Raw genomic sequence first — 23,842 nt, forward strand, 5'->3', positions numbered from 1 at the left:
GGAGTTTGAAAATGTGTTTGTTTCATAGATGGTAGCTTAGCTACATAACTTGTCCGCCAACAACCACACAATCACAATATTTGTGGCAATGACAATGCACAGAGAGAGAGAGAGAGAGAGAGATTGTGTGTGTGTGTGTGTGTGTGTGTGTGTGTGTGTGTGTGTGTGTCAGTGAGAGTGAGAATAATCTTAGATTTTAATTTTTCATTTTTTTCCCTTGTTACATTATCTACATTCTCTTCATTCTATACCTCTTTCTAAGCGATTTGTCCATTTCATTATACAAAATAGTCTATGGGTAAGTCTATTAACTATACTACTACTACTATTATAATTTTTTTGGACAATATTGGAAAGGTGGAGGTTTGACATGCAACAGTTTTATATGTAACATTTTATTTTTCAACTAGTGACTTGTACAAACATTTATAAAAGTACTGAAGAAGTGAAGGTAGATGAGAAGCTCCCAAGAAAGACACATATTGTCATCTACTGCAGAGACTAAATGCAGCTACTTTTGCAATTAGGAAACTGTCTACAATAAACTTAATTGATTCACTAAAATGTGTTTATTTTGTGTGCTCTTGTTTCCTGGCATCATAAATGATAATATTTTGTGGCAACTGTGTTCAGGCTAAAAGGATACTTTTAGCTCAGAAGTGAGCAATCCAGGCCATATTTGTGGTCTTGTGTAGGCCTATTTTTAACAAGTTGGAAATTCTTGTACTGAAATTGCCATATGTATCTCACCTATGAGGTTTTTCCTAGAGAACCTGAACTTGTTTGATAGGAATGGCAACATCCATTCAGTGGAAACAAGACCGAAGAAGAACCTTCATTTTACAAGCACGCTCTTAACTACCATTCAAAAAGGTTGTAGCACAGTGCAGCACACATTTTTAACAGGTTTCAACAAAATTTCAAGTTTATTACAGACAAAACCAAGAAGGAGTTCTTCCTCAAGCAAACTACACTTAGTCCTTGCAGGAATTTTGTGGGTCACTTTTATGGGTATATAATCCACTCTAATGAGTGTTTTAATATGCAAAACTGTTCATATTCATTTAATAAATTTACATGCCTCATTCACTGTTTCTTCTTTTCACATACAAGTACTTTACATTTGCATTACTATGTTGTAACTAAGTCAATATTGAGAAACAAAGCTGTTTTTTATGAAAAGGATTAAGAACTGTTTATCTGATTGATTCACCTTGGGTTCTGGTTTTAAAATATCATTTGAGTGACCTGAGGCCAAAATAAAATTCAAAGGAAAAAACCTATTTCAGTTTCCCCATATAATTCCAGCTGAATACACTCGTCTACTGTAGCCCAACAAATGGGAGTGTGCAGTGAGTGAACGTTGTATTTCCATCGGTCATTCCATTGATTATGGGAAAGTTAAGATACTGGCCACAGCCTGAATCCTACTGGGATGCAGTGGTCAAGGAAGCTGTGGAACTTTAATTGGCAGATAAACTGCTTAACTAAGATGGGAGCTTTCAACTTGATAAATCATGGACCCTCATTTCATTTCACATCTGCACTCTCATTTCTAGGTTTCCACTGCCTGGCATTCCAACATATGCCAACCAATTACTTCACATGCACTGAATGTGCTCATTTTGTTTTATTCTTGGAGGTGTAAAGTTTTAACTATTACTGACACAAAGTTGGAATTATATGGAAATGTTAGAAGTGGTTACAATCAAGCTACAGTAGCCCATTACAAACAGTACTGTCAGGTGCTTAAAAATGTTAATAGGAAGGCAAAGAGTATGTGGTACACAAATAGAATAGCTAATTCTCACGGGATAAAATTAAAACCATATGGTCAGTTGTGAAGGAAGTGTCTGGTCAGCACAAGATCGACAATATAAAGTCAGTTCGTAGTAAAAATATTTCTGTTACTGATAAATCAGATATATGTACAGTATTTATCAATCTTTTTGAGCATTGCTGTTGAATTACACAAAAATGGCTCTGAGCACTATGGGACTCAACTGCTGTGGTTATCAGTCGAATTACACAAAAAATTTAGTTGATACAGGGAATCATATTACACTCTTGGCAAATGCCTTTCTGAGATTGATGTCAGAAATACTCCTCTGTGACACAGACAAGGGGGAGATTGAGTCAATAATTAAATCACTGAAGACTAAGGACCTTCTTGGATATGGTGGAGTGCCTAGCAGAATATTAAAGTACTGTGCTGCACATGCTAGCCCTGTATTTAGCCATATTTGTAATTTTTCCTTTAGGGATGGTCAATTTCCTGAACGATTAAAGTACTCAGTAGTAAAGCCGCTTTATAAAAAGGGAGAAAGGGATAATGTAGACAATTTTAGACCTATCTCTATGCCATCAGTGTTTGCTAAAGTTATTGAAAAGGCTGTGTAAGTAAGGATAATTGATCATTTTATGTCGCATAATTTGCTATCAAATGTACAGTTCGGCTTTAGAAGTCGTTTAACAACAGAAAATGCTATATTCTCTCTTATCTGTGAGGTACTGGATGAGTTAAAAGATTTCAAACGCTAGGCATAGTTTTTTATTTAATTAAGGCGTCTGATTGTGTTGATCACAAAACATTGCTCCAGAAGTTGGACCATTACAGAATAGGAGTAGCTCACAATTGGTTGACCTCTTACTTTAGCAACAGACAGCAAAAGGTAATTGTTCACAGTGTTTAGAATGACTGTGATGTGGGGTTTGAGTGGGGTATAGTCAAATGGGGAGGGGGGGAGTGCCCCAGGGATCAGTGTTGGGACCACTCCCGCTCCTTATTTGTATAAATAATATGCCTTCTAATATTACAGATAACTCTAAAATATTTCTGTTTGGTTGGTGGTAAAGGATGTTGTGTGGCAACACTGGCTCGGTTTCAAATAGTGCAATTCATGATCTAAGTTCATGGCCTGTAGAAAGTTAACTAATGCTAAATCACAGTAAGACTCACATTTTACAGTTTCTAACACACAATTCAACAAAACCTGACATTTTAATTTCAAAGAATGGGCTCATGATTAGTGAAACTGAACACGTCAAATTTCTATGTGTTCAGATATAGTTAACTGTCATGGAAAGCCCACGTTCAGGATCTTGTTCAAAGATTTAATGCTGCCATTTTTACTATTTGCACGGTATCTGAAGTAACTGATCGTTCAACACGAAAATTAGTCTACTTTGCTTATTTTCATTTGCTTATGTCGTATGGTATTATATTTTGGGGTAACTCTTCCCATTCTAAAAGGATATTTTTGGTTCAGAAACAGGTGGTTCGGGCAATCAGTGGTGTAAGTTCACAAACCTATTGTTGACCCCTGTTCATGAGTCTGGATATTTTGACATTGGCCTCTCTACACACACACACACACACACACACACACACACACACACTCCTTACTGTCATTTCTTGTTAACAATATTAGCTTATTCCCAAGAATAAGCAGCTTTCACTCACTTAATACTCGGCAGAAATCAAACCTGCATTTGGATCAGACTTCCTTAACTCTCGTGCTGAAAGGTGTGCAGTATACTGCTGCATCCATTTTCAATAAGCTATCACAAGAATTCAAAAATCTTAGCAGTAATCCACACACTTTCAAATCGAAACTGGAGAGTTTCCTCGTGGGTGACTCCTATTCTGTCGAGGAGTCCCTTGAAAAATTAAGTCGATTCTTGTTGTATTCGTTTATTGTTTTTACTTAAACTTATGACTCGACTTTTTTCAGGTTCATAAACATTTTATTTTTATCTGTCATTTCTTTTATGTTGTAATTTCATGTACTGATGCATTCCATGACCTTTAAGATTTTCCCCTCACTTTGGTCCCATGGAAATTGACATGTAAATAAATACATAAAATAAACACTCGCTAACAACAGTGTTATCTTTGACGCATGCGCATCTGCTTCACAGTGTAAAATGCCTTCAAAATCTTCATTTTGAGAATGCCTGGAAGCTTGTCAGCATAAATATCAGTACATGAATTAATAATATCCTTGATGCACTCCCAAAAAATGATGGAATAAATGTTCATATTGCAGACAGGTCTGAAGGCAAACTTATTCACAAATTGCCTCTAATATGCTCATGAAAGACAACAATAGTCATTACACAATGTTGATCGATACCAGACTTCCAAGGAGATGTGGGTCATTTACATATCGAGCACAGACTTGTTACATAGTTGTTGCTCACATAGTAGCTCCCACGGGACTGAGTATTTTTTGGGTGGCATATAAAGACTAGCATATGAACATATTATGATTTCAGAAACCACATTTTTGTTTCAAAAACTGCTGGGTTAGAATTAACTAATTTGACTGAGCTATACATTCATGCAACACTTTTGTTTACATAATAAATGATTAGTTTATACATTAAAAGTGATGACAGTATAATGTATTGTGTCTGTGCTGGGAGTTATCTAATTATCAGCATGAGAGCCACATCTGCAGAGGGTCTCACTGAACCATTGCAAATCAAAATTCCTCTCCTTTCTTGGTCCAGTAACAATGTCTCTGATCTTACCTTCCCAGTCACCCATCACATCCAATGATTGGCTTCCCTCACAACTCAATACCACTCAGGGCAGGAGCAACTGAATCACATTCTCCATCAAGGCTTCGACTACCCTTCACTGTGCCCGGGGAAATGAGAAATATCCTTCCTACTATAGTCTCTACCCCTTCCACAGTAGTATCCCGCCGGCCACCCAAACTACAAAATTTATTTGTCCATCCCTACTCCAACCTTCCTCCACAGCCCCTTTCCCTATGGTTCACATCCCGGGTTAGTCGGTTGGGAGTGAAAGGAACTAATCTGCAAGATCATCAGTCCCTCCCTCCGTTAAATGGCAAACCAGGAGTGGTCGTAAAATAAAGGGAGTGAAAGACAAATCCTGGAAATCATAAGTGTAACTAACTAATTAACTAACACACATACACACGCACGCACACGCACACGCACAGGCGCGCACGCGCTCGAAGGGGAGGGGAGGAGGGGGAGTGGGAGAAGAAATAAAAGTCCAGACTAGTCGTTAAAAGGTCAGTCAAGACAAGACATTAAAATCAAGAAACAAAAAAGAATAAAAATGTGGAATGGGTAGAAGGCCAGGCTGGGCCACTGAGCACAGACCAACAAGGGACCCCTTTGGGGGAGGGATGGGGGGTGGGGAGGGTAGGGGTGCCCCACTAACCCCTCTGGTGGTCAATGAGGCCAAAAACCCCTACCTTATAGGGATGAATAGAAACCACCTTTGCAGGCAAAACATAATGCCAGATCAGCCACTTTGGCTTTGTCTGCTATCATCAGAGGTAGCGTGTCAGGAAAATTAAGACGCCACCTCAAAGCAGTAAAAAAATTAGGACAGTCTATGAGTTAGTGGGCACCATCAGTGGGCTCCACATCGGCAGTGAGGAGGATCTTCATGTTGGAGAACATGGCCATGAGCCAGCCAAGTGTGGCCAATGCACGGTCGACAGAGGACAGTGGATTCCCTGCAAGCAGCACACAGGGAGAACTGTGATGTGGTGATGGTCTCCTTAGCTGCCCTCAATTTGGGGAGATCAGGACAGAGCATTCCAGGTTCCAGACTTCCAGCAATCGATCTCGTATAAATGACCAAAGGACTGGTTATGGAACCCCCATTTCAAGAGTCAGCATCTTGGTGATCAGCTTAGTCAACTGGTCAGCTCATTCATTTCTCGAAATCCCAAACTGACTGGGGTTCCAAACAAAAACGACTGGCCATCCAGCTTGATGGAGGTCAGAGACAAGATCCTGGATAGCCGTAACCAGTGGCTGAGGAGAGCTGCACTGGTCTACAGTCTGGCAAAGGCAGTCACTAAAGATTAGGATACTCTTGTCAGAGAAAGAATGAATATGGCTTTTTTAAAGTGCTAGAGTAATGGCCATCAATGCACCAGTGAAGACACTGCAGCCAAGGGGCAGAGAGTGGAGTTTACTGCACCGTGCATATGTGTATGCAAAGCTTGTTCATCTGTCAATTGTTGAGCCATCAGTGAATACCACTTCCAAACCTGGATACATTCCACGAGCAGCCATGAACAGGCAGTGAAAAACCATGGGGTCAATGGAAACTTTCGGACCAAAGGAGACTTCCAGACAAATCCGAAGCTGGGGCACAATCCATGAGGGCAGATGTGATGTCTCCCTGATCTGAGACGACAGTTGAGGAAGTTGCAGTTTCGAACAGACTCTGTAGGCATGCAGCAATTTTAAGCCTAGTTCTGGGTCGTTGGTTGGTTTGGGGGATTAAAGGGACCAGACTGCGACGGTCATAGGTCCCTTGTACAAAAAAAAAAAAAATTAAAACCGCCCAAAGAGAATAAAAACGAACAACAGGGAAGACGTCAGACGACACGGGACAAGAAAGACTCCGACAGAGATCAGACAAAACGAAATAAAATCACACAGAGTGTGACGGTGGTAGGCCGACCACAGGAACAAAAAAAAAAAAAAAAGGAAAAGCCAACCACCGAGAACACATTAAAAACTCAGTTGAAAACCGTTGGCAAAGGCCAGAATCAACACAAAACAATAAAATAAAACATAAACACTCATATTAAATGATAAAAAACCCCTGCCCGAATAAAACGTAAAACTAAGTCAGCCATAGCCGAGTCATCTGTTAAAAGAGCAGGGAGCGTGTCAGGCAGTGCAAACGACTGCCTGAGTACAGCTAAAAGTGGACAGTCCAATAAAATGTGGACCGCTGTCAAAACGGAGCCGCAGCGACATAAAGGTGGGTCCTCACGTCGCAATAGGTGGCCGTGCGTCACCCATGTGTGCCCAATGCGCAGCCGGCAGAGGACAACAGACTCCTTGCGAGAGACCCGCAAGGAGGAGTGCCACACACCGGTAGCCCCCTTGATGGCCCGAAGTTTGTTGCGTGAAGGCAGGGCGCGCCATTCAGTGTCCCAAAGGTCCAGAATTTTGCGGTGTAGGAATGCTCGCAAATCTGTCTCCGGGAGGCCAATGTCCAGAGATGGTGTACTAGTCGCCTCTTTCGCCAGCTCGTCAACATTCTAATTTGCTGGGGATCCCAACATGGCCTGGGGTCCACACGAAGACCGCAGAGCAGCCGCAACGCGCAAGAGTATACAGGGACTCATGGATAGCCATCACCAGACGGGAACGAGGAAAACACTGGTCGAGAGCTGGTAAACTGCTCAGGGAATCGCTACAGATAACGAAGGACTCACCTGAGCAGGAGCGGGTATACTCTAGGGCTCGAAAGATGGCGACCAGCTCAGCAGTGTAAACGCTGCAGCCAGCCGGCAAGGAACGTTGTTCGGAATGGTCCCCTAGAGTGAGCGCATAACCGACTCGACCAGCAACCATCGAGCCGTCAGTGTAAACAATGCCAGAGCCCTGATACGTGGCCAGGATGGAATAAAAGCGGCGGCGGAAGGCCTCTGGAGGGACTGAGTCCTTCGAGCCCTGTGCCAAGTCGAGCCGAAGGCAAGGGCGAGGAACACACCACGGGGGTGTACGCAGAGGTGCCCGGAAAGGAGGTGGAACAGGGAAAAACCCAAGCCCGGAGAGAAGCTCCTTGACGCGTACGGCGATCGGACAACCCGACCGGGGCCGACGTTCTGGCAGATGTACGACTGACTGCGGGAACAGGACACGGTAATTTGGATGCCCGGGCAAGCTAAAAACATGGGCAGCATAAGCAGCCAGTAATTGTTGGCGTCGGAACCGCAGTGGAGGGACACCCGCCTCCACTAGGATGCTGTCCACAGGGCTGGTACGGAAGGCACCAGTGGCAAGGCGTATCCCGCTGTGGAGGATTGGGTCCAACACCCGTAACGCAGATGGGGATGCTGAGCCATAAGCCAGGCTCCCACAATCCAGACGGGACTGGATTAACGCCTGGTAGAGCCGTAACAGGGTAGATCGGTCGGCGCCCCAGCTGGTGTGGCTCAAGCATCTCAGAGCATTTAGATGCCTCCAACACGCCTGTTTAAGTTGCCGAATATGAGGCAGCCAAGTCAACCGAGCATCAAAAACGACCCCCAAAAACCTGTGGGTCTCCACCACAGCAAGGAGTTCGTCGGCAAGATAAAGCTGCGGCTTAGGATGGACTGTTCAGCGCCGGCAGAAATGCATAACACGGGTCTTGGCAGCCGAAAACTGAAAGCCATGCGCTACAGCCCAAGACTGCGCCTTGCGGATAGTGCCCTGTAGCTGACGTTCAGCAGCTGCAATACCAGTAGAGCTGTAGTAAAGGCATAAGTCGTCAGCATACAGGGAAGCGGAGACAGAATTTCCCACGGCCGCAGCGAGCCCGTTAATGGTTATTAAAAACAGGCAGACACTTAAAACAGATCCCTGGGGCACACCGTTCTCCTGGACTCGGGAGGAACTATGGGAGGCCGCGACTTGCACGCGGAAGGTACGATACGACAGAAAATGGCGGATAAAGATCGGCAGAGGGCCCCGAAGACCCCATCCATGAAGCATAGAAAGGATGTGATAGCGCCATGTCGTATCGTACGCCTTCTGCATGTCGAAAAAGACAGCAACCAGGTGCTGACGGCGGGCAAAGGCAGTACGGATGGCCGACTCCAGGCTCACCAGATTGTCGGCGGCGGAGCGGCCTTTACGGAACCCACCCTGAGATGGAGCCAGAAGGCCCCATGACTCCAGTACCCAGGTCAACCGCCGGCTCACCATCCATTCAAGCAACTTGCAAAGAACGTTGGTGAGGCTAATGGGACGGTAGCTGTCCACCTCCAAAGGGTTCTTCCCAGGTTTCAGAATGGGGATAACAATACTTTCCCGCCATTGCGACGGAAACTCACCCTCGACCCAAATGCGGTTGTAAAGGTCGAGGAGCCGTCGTTGGCAGTCCACTGAAAGGTGTTTCAGCAGCTGACAGTGGATGCCATCTGGCCCAGGAGCGGTATCAGGGCAAGCGGCTAGGGCACTGCGAAATTCCCACTCACCGAATGGAACATTGTAAGATTCTGGATGGTGGGTGCGAAACGAAAGGCTCCGACGTTCCATCCGCTCTTTAATGGAGCAGAAGGCCAGGGGGTAATTCGCAGAAGCGGAACTCATAGCAAAATGCTCTGCTAAGCGGTTTGCAATGACGTCTGAGTCAGTACAAACTGCGCCATTCAGTGAGAGCACAGGGACGCTGACAGGGGTCCGATAGCCGTAGAAGCGTCGAATCTTGGCCCAGACCTGCGATGGAGTGACATGGAGGCCAATGGTGGACACATACCGCTCCCAGCACTCCTTCTTGCCTTGGCGGATAAGGAGGCGGGCCCGCGCACGCAGCCATTTGAAGGCGATAAGGTGGTCTATGGAGGGATGTCGCTTGTGACGCTGGAGCACCTGCCGGCGATCTTTAATCGCTTCAGCGATCTCAGGCGACCACCAAGGCACAGCCCTCCGCCGAGGGGACCCAGAAGAACGGGGAATGGCAGATTCGGCGGCAGTAACGATGCCGGTGGTGACCGATTGAACCACCGCATCAATGTCATCAGTAGAGAGAGGCTCAATAGTGGCAGTGGAGGAGAACAAGTCCCAGTCAGCCTTATTCATAGCCCATCTGCTAGGGCGCCCAGAAGAGTGACGCTGTGGTAGTGACAGAAAGATCGGAAAGTGGTCACTACCACACAGGTCGTCATGCACACTCCATTGGACAGACGGTAAGAGGCTAGGGCTACAGATTGAAAGGTCAATGGCGGAGTACGTGCCATGCGCCACACTGAAGTGTGTGAAGGCACCATCATTTAACAGTGAGAGATCGAGCTGCGACAATAAATGCTCAACGATGGCACCTCGACCCGTTGCCACTGACCCACCCCACAGAGGGTTATGGGCGTTGAAGTCGCCCAATAGCAAGAAAGGTGGTGGCAATTGGGCTACCAGTGCAGCCAGGACATGCTGCGAGACATCACCATCCGGTGGAAGGTAAAGACTGCAGACGGTAACAGCCTGTGGCGTCCACACCTGAACAGCGACAGCCTCTAAAGGTGTTTGGAGAGGGACAGACTCGCTGTGCAGAGTGTGAAGGACATATATGCAGACGCCACCAGACACCCTTTCATAAGCTGCTCGGTTCTTATAATAACCCCGATAGCCATGGAGGGCGGGGGTTCGTATTGCTGGAAACCAAGTTTCCTGAAGAGCAATGCAGAAGAAAGGGTGAAGGCTGATAAGTTGGCGGAGCTCAGCTAGATGGTGGAAGAAACCGCTGCAGTTCCACTGGAGGATGGTGTTGTCCATGGCTGGGAAAGGCGTGACGGGACTGGGAAGGCAGATTACGCCGCTGGGTCACCTGCTGCCTCCGATGGAGCACCCGTGCAAATGCTATCCATTGCGTCCGAGGGACCAGCGAGATCGAGGTCCTCAGCGGACGCCAGAATCTCCACCTCGTCCTCAGACGCAGAGCTTGTAGAAAGCGGTGGGATGGGTGCCACCGCAATGTCGTTAGCCTTGGGGACTTTCTTCTTCTTCTGTTTCTCTCGCTGTGCCTTCGGTGGTTCAGGCTGGGAGAGCTTCACTGGGTCAGTCTCAGGGACAGACGATGACCGTGAGGCCCTACGACCAGGGACCGGTGGTTGTTTAAGCCACTTGCGGCTGTCTGCTTTTGTACCGGTCGGAACTTGCGAAGGGAGGTCCCCAAGGGAACCCTTCCTGGCGAGAGGAGCCGAAGAAGACTTATGCTTCTCCGGCTGGGAAGGGGGAACTGATGAAGTAGATGGAGCAGGAGCAACAGGGAGTTTAGTGCCCCCCACCATCAAGGGGGCAGGTGTGGGCCTTCGACTCTGAGAGCTGACTGGAGCTGATGGAACTGTAGCAGGAGTGACAGTTGCGGCATAAGAAGATGTCATACGCACTGGATGAAGCCGATCATATTTCCGCTTCGCCTCAGTGTATGTCAGTCGGTCAAGGGTCTTGATTTCCATGATTTTCCGCTCCTGCTGCAGAATTGGACAGTCCGGCGAGCAAGGCGGATGGTGCTCACCACAGTTCACACAGATTAGAGGCGGAGCACAGGGATCATCAGGATGGGATGGTCGACCGCAATCGCGACATACGAGGTCGGAAGCACAGCGTGAAGACATATGGCCGAACTTCCAACACTTGAAGCACCGCATCGGGGGAGGGATATATGGCTTGACATCACAACGGTACACCATCACCTTGACCTTCTTAGGTAACGTGTCACCCTCGAAGGCCAAGATGAAGGCACCGGTGGCAACTTTATGATCCCTCGGACCCCGGTGGACGCGCCGGACGAAATGGACACCTTGTCGCTCCAAGTTGGCGCGCAGCTCGTCATCGGACTGTAAAAGGAGATCCCTGTGGAAGATAATGCCCTGGACCATATTCAGACTTTTATGGGGCGTGATAGTTACGGAGACATCCCCCAGCTTATTACAAGTGAGCAAGGCCCGCGACTGGGCGGAGGATGCCGTTTTTATCAACACCGATCCGGACCGCATCTTGGACAAGCCCTCCACCTCCCCAAACTTGTCCTCTAAATGCTCTACAAAGAACTGAGGCATCATGGATATAAAGGATTCCCCATCAGCTCTGGTACAGACAAGATACCTGGGCGAATAAGTCTCACTTTCATTCAATGCCTTTCGTTCCTCCCATGGTGTGGCGAGGGAGGGGAACGATTTGGGGTCATAAACATTACCTTTAAAATAGGCCCTCGAACGCTTAGAGACTGCTGGTGGCTGGCCACCAGCAAGAGAAGATGTGCCACGCTTCATTGCGTGTCATCCACCCTGATGCCACCTACTCCGACCAAGGGCCCTCCCCACAGGTGCTACCCAGCCACAGCAAAAGCCACCTGGCAGGATGACCATTGCCGGGAGTCCCGATGCCCCAGGGAGATGGGCATCTACTCCTTGGCATACATGGGGAGTTAACGGCGCAGGCATCAGTAGAGCGATCCCTGTGTTGTCAGGGGGCTACAACCAAAAGGGTACATGGCGGCCCCACCACAACGGACTGGCTACCGTGCTGGATGTTAGGTGACATGTGGTCCATGGTCGCCGTCAGTGCAGAAAATGGCCCTGCACAGCGTTTGGCAGAAAGTGGACACAGGGGCGTATCCATGCCCAAGCGATGGAGAGCGGGCAGGACTGCAATGCAACGACGAATAAGATGGCGAAAGTTCTCAACACAACATGGACACAACGCACCAAGTAAGGCGCTCTTCCCCAATCGGCTCGCTCTTCGGAAAAATTTTGAGATATGGAGGTCAAACCCGACAGGGGACCATCGCATAAGTCCGAAACATTTGAGACTCCTTTTAGTCGCCTCTTACGACAGGCAGGAATACCGCGGGCCTATTCTTACCCCCGAACCCGCAGGGGGGAGTTCTGGGTCGCTGTTGTGGGAGGTGGAGCTCCCTTTCAGCGAAAAGGATACAGTAGTTGGGATGTTTAGGGAAGCTATGAACGCATATAGCATAATTCAGCAGCTGTTGCCGGCATTTGATAGGTAATGGAGGGACTCTAGCCTTGACTAAAATGTTTCTCCAGGGCTAACTCAGAAGTGTCCTGTCATAAGTCAGACCCCACAATGATGAATGGGGCCCAGTATCCGCAGTGCTGAGGGTGATGCTGAACCATATGCTAGACTCCCACAATTGAGACAGAACAGAATCACAGGGCTTCGTAGAGCCACAGTCTGCCTCCGTCGTGCAGCAGTAGCATTACTGCCTACCATGCAAGGGGGCCCAGGTTCGATTCCTGGCATGGGACTGGGTGTTGTGTGAATGCACTTATCTCTTACTACCTGCCTCCTGGAGCCATATAATGCTCCATTCAGTGAATGGGAACTCTTCAGTGCCCTAGCCTATTGTCCTGATACTGCCCCAGGTCCAGATTGCATCCACAACCAAATGCTGGAGCATCTCTCAGTGGATTGTCAGCGTCACATTCCTGCCCTCTTTAATCACGTCTGGAGTGAGGTTGAGTTCCCCTCTCAATGGCAAGAAAGCCAGTACCGAAACTGGGTAAGAACCCCCTAAGTTACCCAGTCAGACTTTCCAACATTCTCAGCAAGTTGCTCAAATGCAGGATGAGCAAGCGGCTGTGTTTGCTCATTGAGTCTTTGAGCCTTTTGGCTGCATCTCAGGGTAGTTTTCGCAAAGGCCGCTCCACGGCTGATAATTTGGTTCACATGAAGTCCACCATCTGGATGGCCTTCACATGTTTTCAGCACCACATCACTATCTTTTTTGACGTGCTGAAGTCTTATGACATGACATGGTGTCACCACATCTTTATGATGTTGAGTAGGGTCTCTGGGGTAGACTACAGATTTTTGCCAAGAATTTCCTGTTGCTCCATACATTCTGGGTTCAAGTAGGCACTTCACTCAGTTCGCCCAATTTCCAAGAGAATGGGGTCCCTCAGGGCTCTGTACTGAGCGTCCACCCTCTTTCTGGTTGCCATCAGTGGTCAAGTGGCAGTTGTGAGGTCTTTGGTATCACCCTCCTTATATGGTGACAATTTTTGCTTTTACTATTGCTCCTCTAGTATGGGAGTTGCTGAGTGCTGCCCAAAGGACACCATATGAAAGATGCAGTCATGGGCTCTCACTCATGGCTTTCGGTTTTCAGTCACCAAGATTCATACTGTGCACTTCCATTGCCTCCTACTGCCCACCCTCAACCAGAGCCACTGTTTAATGAGTCAAAAGGTGTGATGATAGTTCTAAGACGCAGAGGTGTGAGCATAATGCTCAGCAAAATGTTTGGCAACAGAGTGGGGATGACTACAAATGCCACCATGTACAGAAATACTTCATACACCTGCAGGGGACTGGATGCCATAGAGGCGTCTGATCTCTGCCCATACCTGTGATGTAGAGGTACATCATCCAATGGTGGAAGCTTATCATTTTATGAGCTAGCATGTGCAGGCACAGAGCTGTTTAAAGGCAATGAGGTGTTTCAGTGGAGGGTGCCACTTATGGTGTTGGAGAGCCAGCCTATGATCTCTAATGGCTGCAGTGATCTCTGGGGTCCACCAGAGTACCGTATTCTAAGGGGGGGGGGGGGGGGGGAGAGGGGGATCCCGAGGAAGAGGGAATGACTTGACTGGCTGTGAAAAGAATGGCTGCCGTCATAAGCTGAGCAGCCACATTGTTACTGGTTTGTGATGGGGATCTTATGATGACAACAGAGATGAACCCATTCCAGTCAGCACAGCTGAGAACCCATCTGTTCAGGCGTCCAGGGGGGCAATGCTGAGGGAGGGGCAGGAAAATCGGGAAGTGGTCACTGTACACACAGGTCATCATGGACCCTCCAGCGGATAGATAGTAAGTTCCATGTGTTGTGCTTAAGTGTGTGGAGACACCTGAGTTCAGGAGGAAAAGACTGAGCTGTGCCAGTAAAATTTTGATGTCTTTACCACGGCCAGTGACCATAGTACCATCCCATAAAAGGGTTATGGGCACTGAAGTCGACCTAGACTACGAAAGTTGGGGGACAGCTGAGAGAGCAATGCAGATAGTACATCCTGGGACATGACATCATTGGTAGCGAGATAAACATTACAGATGGTAAACTCTTGATGTGCCCTTACCCAAACAACCACAGCCTCCAAAGGTGTATCAAGAGGCACACGGTCACTCTACATAGAGTCCAGCACATACATACAAACTCTACTCAATATTCTCTCATAGTAGGTACAATTCTTAAAATAAGTTCGGCAGCCACAAAGGGCAGAGGTTCAAGTTGCTGGAAACCCCAGTTCCTGAATGGCAACACAGAATGGAGGGTAAGGGTTTAAAAGTTACAGTAGCTCAGCCAGGTGTTGGAAAAAGTGGTTGCATTTCCACGGGGGGATCAGACTGAATACTGTGGGGGATGAAGAAACCAGGGGAGGGGGAAAGGGGGGGGGGCAGGTTATGACACAGGGTCATGTGCTGCCTCCAGTTGAGATGTCAGGGGATCCACAGACATACGTTCTGCGGCACATTTCCTGAGGAGATCTGGTGTCTCAGGGGCCACAGAGATCTCCTCCTTAGGAACAGAAGGAATACCTGCAGAGTCCGGTGGCATGAGGGCCACCTGAGTTTCATCTCAGAGGTCTTCCTTTTATCCTGCTCTTCCTTCTTCTCCTTAGAATACGAGGACTGGAAAATTGTCCCTGAATTGGTTTCAGGGCCAGAAGAAGAACAACAAGTCTGACAGCCAGCAGCCTGTAGTTCCTTCAGCCAACAGCTGGTGTCTGGCTGTGGGCCAGCAGGAACCATGGAAGGAAGAGACCCCAGGGACCTCTTCCTAGCTAGAGAAGCTGAAGGGGAATGAGGCACCTTCGGCTAGGGGATGGGGACTGGTGGGGACCCAATGCTCCCAAAGAGGGTGTTGTGGGAGCACCAGAAGGGCCCCTAATCACCTGGGGCAGGTATCAGCAGGCAGCTCTGATGGGCCACTGTAAAAGGCACAAAAGCACCATCAACAGAACTGCAGCACAAGATTGTGTAATTTGTATGGGATTAAGATGCTCATACTTTTTTCTGGCCTCTTGGTATGCGAGCTTGTCTGGGGATTTTCTTCATACATTTAAAAATGGAGCAATATGGTGGGCAGGGGGTATGTAACTTGCCACTGTTTACACAGATGGTGGGAGGGGCACAAGGAACTGCTCTCTCCCCAGATGTGGTTGTACGTATTAAGCAGAAAGTGCTTGCTCGCACAAGAAAGGTGTTGCATCAACTGAATGTTAACAGCATCTGGCCCTGGGGTGCAGGATTGGGATGAAGTGAGGGTGTAATCTAGTTCCCTCATAGTAAAGGCAGCATTGTAGCACTCACAGTTCTAAGAAGAGAAGGCTATTGCACAAGCCTCCTCTGCTCATTTCCAATGGAGGGAGGCAGGATGATAGTGGGAGGAGCTCGAAATCTCTGCAAACGGCGGCCCAAGGTGTTGAAGATAGCAATAGGGTCCACAATGACATCGTCTGCTACTATCAGGCTGCGAATTGAGGAACGGATCTTGGTCCCAGAGAGCAGTTGGAGGTTGGCCCACAGGATGGAAGAGGGAGTGGAACTGTTAAAAGAAGTGGCGAGTGAAATCCAGCTAGCTTTTTGCTATCCTGAAGAATGTGATGACACTACACGTGCATCTGTTTATAGTGAATGCAGTTTGCCATCATAGGATGACGGTTAAAAACGCAGAGAGCACATCTCTACTCACGAATCGTGTCAAGGCATGGTTTAGTCTAGCAAGCGATCGGGACATGGCATGGTGAAGAGGAAGAGCAAGGAATGGAACATTCTGCAGCGATAAGGATAACATTTGTAAGATACTCCACCTGGTTATCACAACTGTGCAAATCTTGTTGTCAAAGTGCGCCAGGGAGGAGTAAATCCTCCAGTCGGCTTTGGTTAGCTGCCATTTGGGTGTGCATGGAGGTGGGGTAAGAGCCAGGAAATGGATAGCAGATGGGAAATGGTCACTCAAGTATGTGTCAGAGAAAACATATGGACCATTCAAGACTATGGGAAAGCTGTGCAGTGCAGAAGGATAGGTCCAAATGCGAACAGGTGTGTGAGGAGTCTGGAAGGAACGTGGGTGCTCCTGTGTTAAGATGATTAAGAAGGTAAGCACCTCTCAGACAGGGTCTGAAAGAAGCCCAAAGCAGATGGTGCACATTAAAGTCACCAAGCAGCAGAAAGGGGTGAGGTAATTGCCCAATAAGCTGGAGGAAGTCTGCCCTGGTAACATATAGTGACGGAAGGGTGTAAACAGTACAAAGGGAAAAGGTCAAGTGAGGAAGGAAAGGTGAACTGCAATAACTTGAAGACGGGTAGTCAGGGAGATGGGTTGACTATGAACGTCATCCCATATGGGTAACACGACTCCCTCATGAGATGGGATGCCAACCTCAGTGGGAAGGTAAAATGGGGCAAGAAGAAATGTGAAAGCTCAAAGTGGTCGTGAGGACGCAATTTTGTTTCCTGAAGGCAGAGGACAAGTGGACGCAGGTACTTGATGATACCCCCTTCAAAAATGGATGGTTATCATGCTGGTTTTTGGGCATCCTACAACAACAGGATGGAAGGGTGCCAGGGTGGAAGGCCACAGAGACAGAGCAGACACCACAGTGGGCGACTTTTCCTGAACGACATGCACTTCTGTAAAATTTGGGAAAGATGGCTGGTCAAACACAATAATTGGGATGATATAATCATTAATAGAACTGAAACCAGAATTCAAGACCAAAACCGGGAACCAAGTCCAAGCAAGGTCTGCACTGAAAGGACAATCCAAAGGAAAGTCAGAGGGGTAAGAGATAGTCAAAGTGTATGTTTGCAGCACAGAAAGAGGAAGTAGTGCTGCAAAGATTGGGACCCGTGGTACCCAAGCACATACTCACCAAAGAGTGGTGAGCCCCCTGGGGATCATATCCCTGTAGAAGACCAAGATGCAAGACCTGTCCCTTACATCCTTCCACTTCCACCTACTCCAGCCATGTCAGTCATTTTCTAACTCAGCAAATGCAAGGCCACCTATGAAAGCAGCAATGTAGTCTGCCAACTTAGCTGCAAATACTGTGCAGCATTATAGGTGGGCGTAGCCACTAACAAACTGTCCATCTGCACGAATGGCCACCACCAAATTGTGGCCAAGAGACAACTGAGCATGCTCTGCAACACCATGAGCCTGAGTTCGGTGACTGTCCATGCCATCTCAATTCTTCACATCAACAGCAGCTTTTCAGAATAGTGTAGGTGAGAATTTTCCAGTGGAACACATCCTTTGTTCTTATAACCCCCATGGCCTCAGTCACCTCCAGTCCTTCCCCCCCCCCCCCCCTTCCCCACCTCTGTCCCCTATCCCTGTTCCCACATTGACCTCACATGTACCTTCTGTATTCACTTGGCTCACCTTTCCCTATCTCTGTTCTCCCCCCCTCGCAGCCCATCATACTGTCCGTGCTATGTTTCTGTATAGTCTTCCAAGGAGCACTACAGCATTTCTCTCCCTGTGCTACCCTGCTATCTCTCCCCCTCCCCATCTCTTCTGCACCTCCCACTACCAACCAAACTGAAATCTCTATTCAACGCAGCAGCGCCACTGTGCCCTGGGATGACAGAGTACATATGTTCGAAGGCCTAATTTAGAGGACAAAATGTCTCCAACTAGACAGAGGGTATCAATCTCCAACACAAATATGCACTCTGTGATTTAAGAACTTTCTACAATTTAGAACCAAGACAACAAGAGGTCTACCGCTCATTTTCAAGTTCCTGATATTTAACTAGTCAGGAAAATGCCCAATCTCCTGCACTGTATGTAAAAAGTTTGTGGAATATTCTCAATGAGTACTTTTTTGTGACCCAGTGTTGCGTGCAATGAGGGAAATGGTTTCCGTATGGAGTAATGTAATCTACGGAGTTTCCCAGATTTCACTTTTTAGCACATTTCTTCTCTCTGTATACATCAATGATATTTCTTCTGTGTTACATTTTTAAAACTGTCCCTTATATGATGATGTCAGAACTAAGAATATCACACCTGCCACATTGGGAATGAATTATCACCTTTGTGCAGTATTAAGATGGGCGACACCCGAGTCTCAAACTAAATACTATCAAATCAATGTTTATCTTTATATTAGAATGAAAGTTGAGTTCATCAGCAAACAATTCCATATAACAGTCCCTTCTGAACTCTTTGATGTACTCTATTATCCAAAATTTAGAAACTATACCCACAGCAAAATCTAGTCCAGTGATTAGTTCCATTGCACAAAAAATACCAGAAACGACAGCTGATTAGCACTAGCCATGAATGATTTTGTAAGATATACATGGACCAGTCCATTATTTAATCTTGTTAAGCCTTTTATTACACAGCTTAAGACCATTCGAATAACACAGGTAAAAAAAAAAAAAACACACACATGCTTTTATGGAAGATAATTCATTCCTGGATCCAGAGCCAATTTCATAATTTCTATATCGAGCTCAGTTTCCATATAATACCGGTTTCTGTAAATGCTTATGTCAGCCTATGTATTATATCATAGTGCCACTCAAAAGAACAACAAAACAATCTGTGTGGTACACAAATTAATCAAAGAAATGAGCAACCTAATAATAGTTTCTTCTCAGTTTCCTGCAATACTTTGCATCAGAAAGATCCAGCGGTAGTCGGACAACATAGCAGTCCTCCAATTGCCTTGGCAATGCTTTTCCATTTGAGAATTTCTTGGTGGAACTGTTCTCAATTAGTGGCACCAAGGTTATCCAGGAAGAAGTCCAAATGATCATTCAAGAAATGTATCTTCAGTGACGTGACTGTGGGCCCACTTTTTTCTTCATTTGTTGTCCTCAGTGTCGACGTACTGCATTGTGATACTGGCTGAAAAATGGGGTGTGAAAGTACAACACTGACTACTTTAAATAATGTAGCCAACTGGTGCACAGTTGTGTTTCACGGTAGTTTACTTTCACTGTTCACAACCCCCCCAACAATACACAGTTATATCGCCAGTGCACTACTGTTTTAACTTTCCATAAGCCTCATTAATAGTTTGCAGGCAAACCTCCACATACTGCTACATAGTTTATTCTAACACACGGCCTAATTGTGTTACACTTCTTTCGCGATTGCATTGTTGTTGATCTAACCAATTCAGGTTCCTCATCTGAAACAGACATGGCCGTGGACTGACTGTCTCGCAACCAAAAATTGGGCCCTTATATTTCCTCACAATAATAGGTACTGAAACTACACATTGTTTGAACTTCAATTTATAGAAATTACAATCAATGGTTCCTTGATGCCACTTCCTTATACACAAATATTCCGCACGTCCAGGGCCTCGCTGCGATGGAGCACTTCCTTTCACGCCGATCACCTGCCACCCTACCAAAAACCTCTTTCCTCATTACCTTAGCCAGCTTCATCCTGACCCACAACTTCTTCACTTTCGAAGGCCAGACATACCAACAATTAAAGGGAACAGCCATGGGCACCAGGATGGCCCCCTCGTACGCCAACCTATTCATGGGTCGCTTAGAGGAAGCCTTCTTGGTTACCCAGGCCTGCCAACCCAAGGTTTGGTACAGATTTATTGATGACATCTTCATGATCTGGACTCACAGTGAAGAAGAACTCCAGAATTTCCTCTCTAACCTCAACTCCTTTGGTTCCATCAGATTCACCTGGTCCTACTCAAAAGCCCATGCCACTTTCCTTGACGTTGACCTCCACCTGTCCAATGGCCAGCTTCACACGTCCGTCCACATCAAACCCACCAACAAGCAACAGTACCTCCATTATGACAGCTGCCACCCATTCCACATCAAACGGTCCCTTCCCTACAGCCTGGGTCTTCGTGGCAAACGAATCTGCTCCAGTCTGGAATCCCTGAACCATTACACCAACAACCTGAAAACAGCTTTCGCATCCCGCAACTACCCTCCCGACCTGGTACAGAAGCAATTAACCAGAGCCACTTCCTCATCTCCTCAAACCCAGAACCTCGCACAGAAGAACCCCAAAAGTGCCCCACTTGTGACAGGATACTTTCCGGGACTGGATCAGACTCTGAATGTGGCTCTCCAGCAGGGATACGACTTCCTCAAATCCTGCCCTGAAATGAGATCCATCCTTCATGAAATCCTCCCCACTCCACCAAGAGTGTCTTTCCGCCGTCCACCTAACCTTTGTAACCTCTTAGTTCATCCCTATGTAATCCCCAAACCACCTTCCCTACCCTCTGGCTCCTACCCTTGTAACCGCCCCCGGTGTAAAACCTGTCCCATGCACCCTCCCACCACCACCTACTCCAGTCCTGTAACCTGGAAGGTGTACACGATCAAAGGCAGAGCCACGTGTGAAAGCACCCACGTGATTTACCAACTGACCTGCCTACACTGTGAAGCTTTCTATGTGGGAATGACCAGCAACAAACTGTCCATTCGCATGAATGGACACAGGCAGACAGTGTTTGTTGGTAATGAGGATCACCCTGTGGCTAAACATGCCTTGGTGCACGGCCAGCACATCTTGGCACAGTGTTACACCATCCGGGTTATCTGGATACTTCCCACTAACAACAACCTATCCGAACTCCGGAGATGGGAACTTGCCATTCAGTATATCCTCTCTTCTCGTTATCCGCCAGGCCTCAATCTCCGCTAATTTCAATTTGCCGCCGCTCATACCTCACCTGTCTTTCAACAACATCTTTGCCTCTTTACTTCTGCCCGACTGACATCTCTGCCCAAACTCTTTGCCTTTACAAATGTCTGCTTGTGTCTGTGTATGTGTGTGTGTGTGTGTGTGTGTGTGTGTGTGTGTGTGTGTGTGTGCGCGCGAGTGTATACCTGTCCTTTTTTCCTTTTTTCCCCCTAAGGTAAGTCTTTCCGCTCCTGGGATTGGAATGACTTCTTACCCTCTCCTTTAAAACCCACATCCTTTCGTCTTTCCCTCTCCTTCCCTCTTTCCTGATGAGGCAACAGTTTGTAGCGAAAGCTTGAATTTTGTGTGTATGTTTGTGTTTGTTTGTGTGTCTATTGACCTGCCAGCACTTTCGTTCGGTAAGTCACATCATCTGTGTTTTTAGATCTATTAATTACTTTGGAATTAATGAAGGGCTGGATTTGCTAACATGTTTTTGAATCTCCGCTTTTCTTTTCTTTTCTTGGGGCCTTTATCCCGCTTCACCGAGCGAGGTGGCGCAGTGGTTAGCACACTGGACTCGCATTCGGGAGGACGACGGTTCAATCCCGTCTCCCACCATCCTGATTTAGGTTTTCCGTGATTTCCCTAAATCGTTTCAGGCAAATGCCGGGATGGTTCCTTTGAAAGGGCACAGCCGATTTCCTTCCCAATCCTTCCCTAACCCGAGCTTGCACTCCGTCTCTAATGACCTCGTTGTCGACGGGACGTTAAACACTAACCGCCAACCACCTTTATCCCGCTTCAATGCGGGGTCGGCCGTGTTACTATTGAGTTGGCAGTGTTAGTTACAGAGGGTGGCCGGATGCCCTTCCTGCTGCCACCCCGAACCCCCCAGTATGGAATTAGTGTACCCCAGCTGTCTGCGTCTAGTGTAAGCCATGTAAGTGTTCGAACCTTTTCAAATGTCTGCGAGTTGTGTAACTGAGGTGGAATGTGGAGACCAGCCCAGTATTCACCTAGCGGGATGTGGAAAACTGCCTAAAAACTACATTTAGGCAGGCCGGCAAATCAGCACCCATCATTAATCTGCCAGGTGGATTTGATCCTGGGCCGGTGCGACTACCCGAGTCCAGGAGGCAGCGCATTAGCGCTCTCGGCTAACCTGGCGGGTTTGCTAACAAGTTTTCAAATAGAGCCAAATAAATATTCCCGGCGGGGTCAGGGAATTTATCTACCTCGTAATGACTGGGTGTTGTGTGTTCTTCATCATCAGCGACTTGCAAGTCGCCAAAGTGGCGTCAACTAAAAAAGGACTTGCAATATGGCGGCCGAACTTCCCCGCTTGGGGCCTCCTGGCCAACAATGCCATATGATCATTTCATTTCACTTCAAGAATGCTATTGTTTCGCCTCTCAAATGTTTATAATTAGAACATAATGTATATTTGTTTACAAGTGAACAATAGAATTTAAGTTACGAAACAATTACTGATTTCACCCTATAACAAAAGATACTAACTAGGAATAGTCAAAATAAATTAGAAAATCAATTACATACATAAAACTAAGCACAAAATTAGATGTGGTGTTATATTCTTTAAAACTGAGGACCAACATTTCTCTTTTATGAAACTGCAGATTATACTCGTGTATGTTAATGGTAATTAGTCAGAAATGAAAAAATAAAAAACGAATCTAAGGAGGAAAGTGGCAAAACAAGAGGGATGTAAAAATATCCCAGCCTGCTTCGTCACGTGTTACGTCCCATAAGGTGGTATGATCTCACTTGTTCTTATACAGTGTCATGTGTTTTGTTCCTTATGGTTGCCTAAAAAGTTCTAAAAAACACATGAAAGAGAGCCATGCCACTTTTTTAATATCACTCAACAAATCAAGGAAATAATCATCAGCCATTAATTGCCTATTTATCTACAAATATTCTTTCCTTAATTTTTACTTCACCAATCCTTGGCACTTTTATGTTGTAAATGCATGAATCCATATGGTGATTTGTCTGTGGCTGTACCAAGTTTTTGATAAGACTCAATTTAATACTCAGTGGAAGTAGATACGCATTTTTCCAGTCAGGAGTCTTCACAACAGTCTTCTTTCCGCGCTATTTTTCCCCAGAATAGTGGTTTTTCCATCTCTGCTGTCACACTCTCATATAAAGCAGCAGAACTGTGTGTATCTGATCGGCAAACCGAGCGTAGCTGCAGTAACATTGAGATATCTATATATATGCAATTTGTATTGCTCTTACTGAATTCATGTGAATAGCAGTTTAAAGTTCTTTCACGTCTCTTCCAAGTTAATTGTGTGAGCAATTGTAACAGAAGAGAATTTTTCCCACTGTGGAGAAGTACTGTTTTCAGACTAAGTTTGCTAGAATCTATGAACAAGCACCAATCACTTACATTGAAATCATGGCCAAGAGTCTCCATAATGGATTCAATGTCACCTTCCTTCAAGAAATATTCAGAAAAAGGAGCATGGCAGTCATGACAAACACTCATTTTTGCATCAGAAAGAACAAAATTCTTTTGTTAAACGTGAAGCTAGAGTCTCAATCTGCTGCTTCAACAATTTTAAATCACAAATATGATCACCGAAATCCTCTTGCAAAAAATATGTGGCTCAAGTGATTCAAAAGGCAAGTGAAATTTTCAGTTAGCATGCG

The 23,842-nt window shown here is 46.5% G+C and overlaps 1 protein-coding gene across 1 annotated transcript in view; it reads right to left on the minus strand.

The window, feature by feature from the left end:
- LOC126253488 (ectonucleotide pyrophosphatase/phosphodiesterase family member 5-like) overlaps nt 1-23,842 on the minus strand; it is a 40,456-nt gene that overhangs the window by 10,888 nt on the left and 5,726 nt on the right. The window lies entirely within an intron of this gene.

The sequence above is a fragment of the Schistocerca nitens genome, chromosome 4 (assembly GCF_023898315.1).
Source record: "Schistocerca nitens isolate TAMUIC-IGC-003100 chromosome 4, iqSchNite1.1, whole genome shotgun sequence".
NCBI lineage: Eukaryota > Metazoa > Arthropoda > Insecta > Orthoptera > Acrididae > Schistocerca > Schistocerca nitens.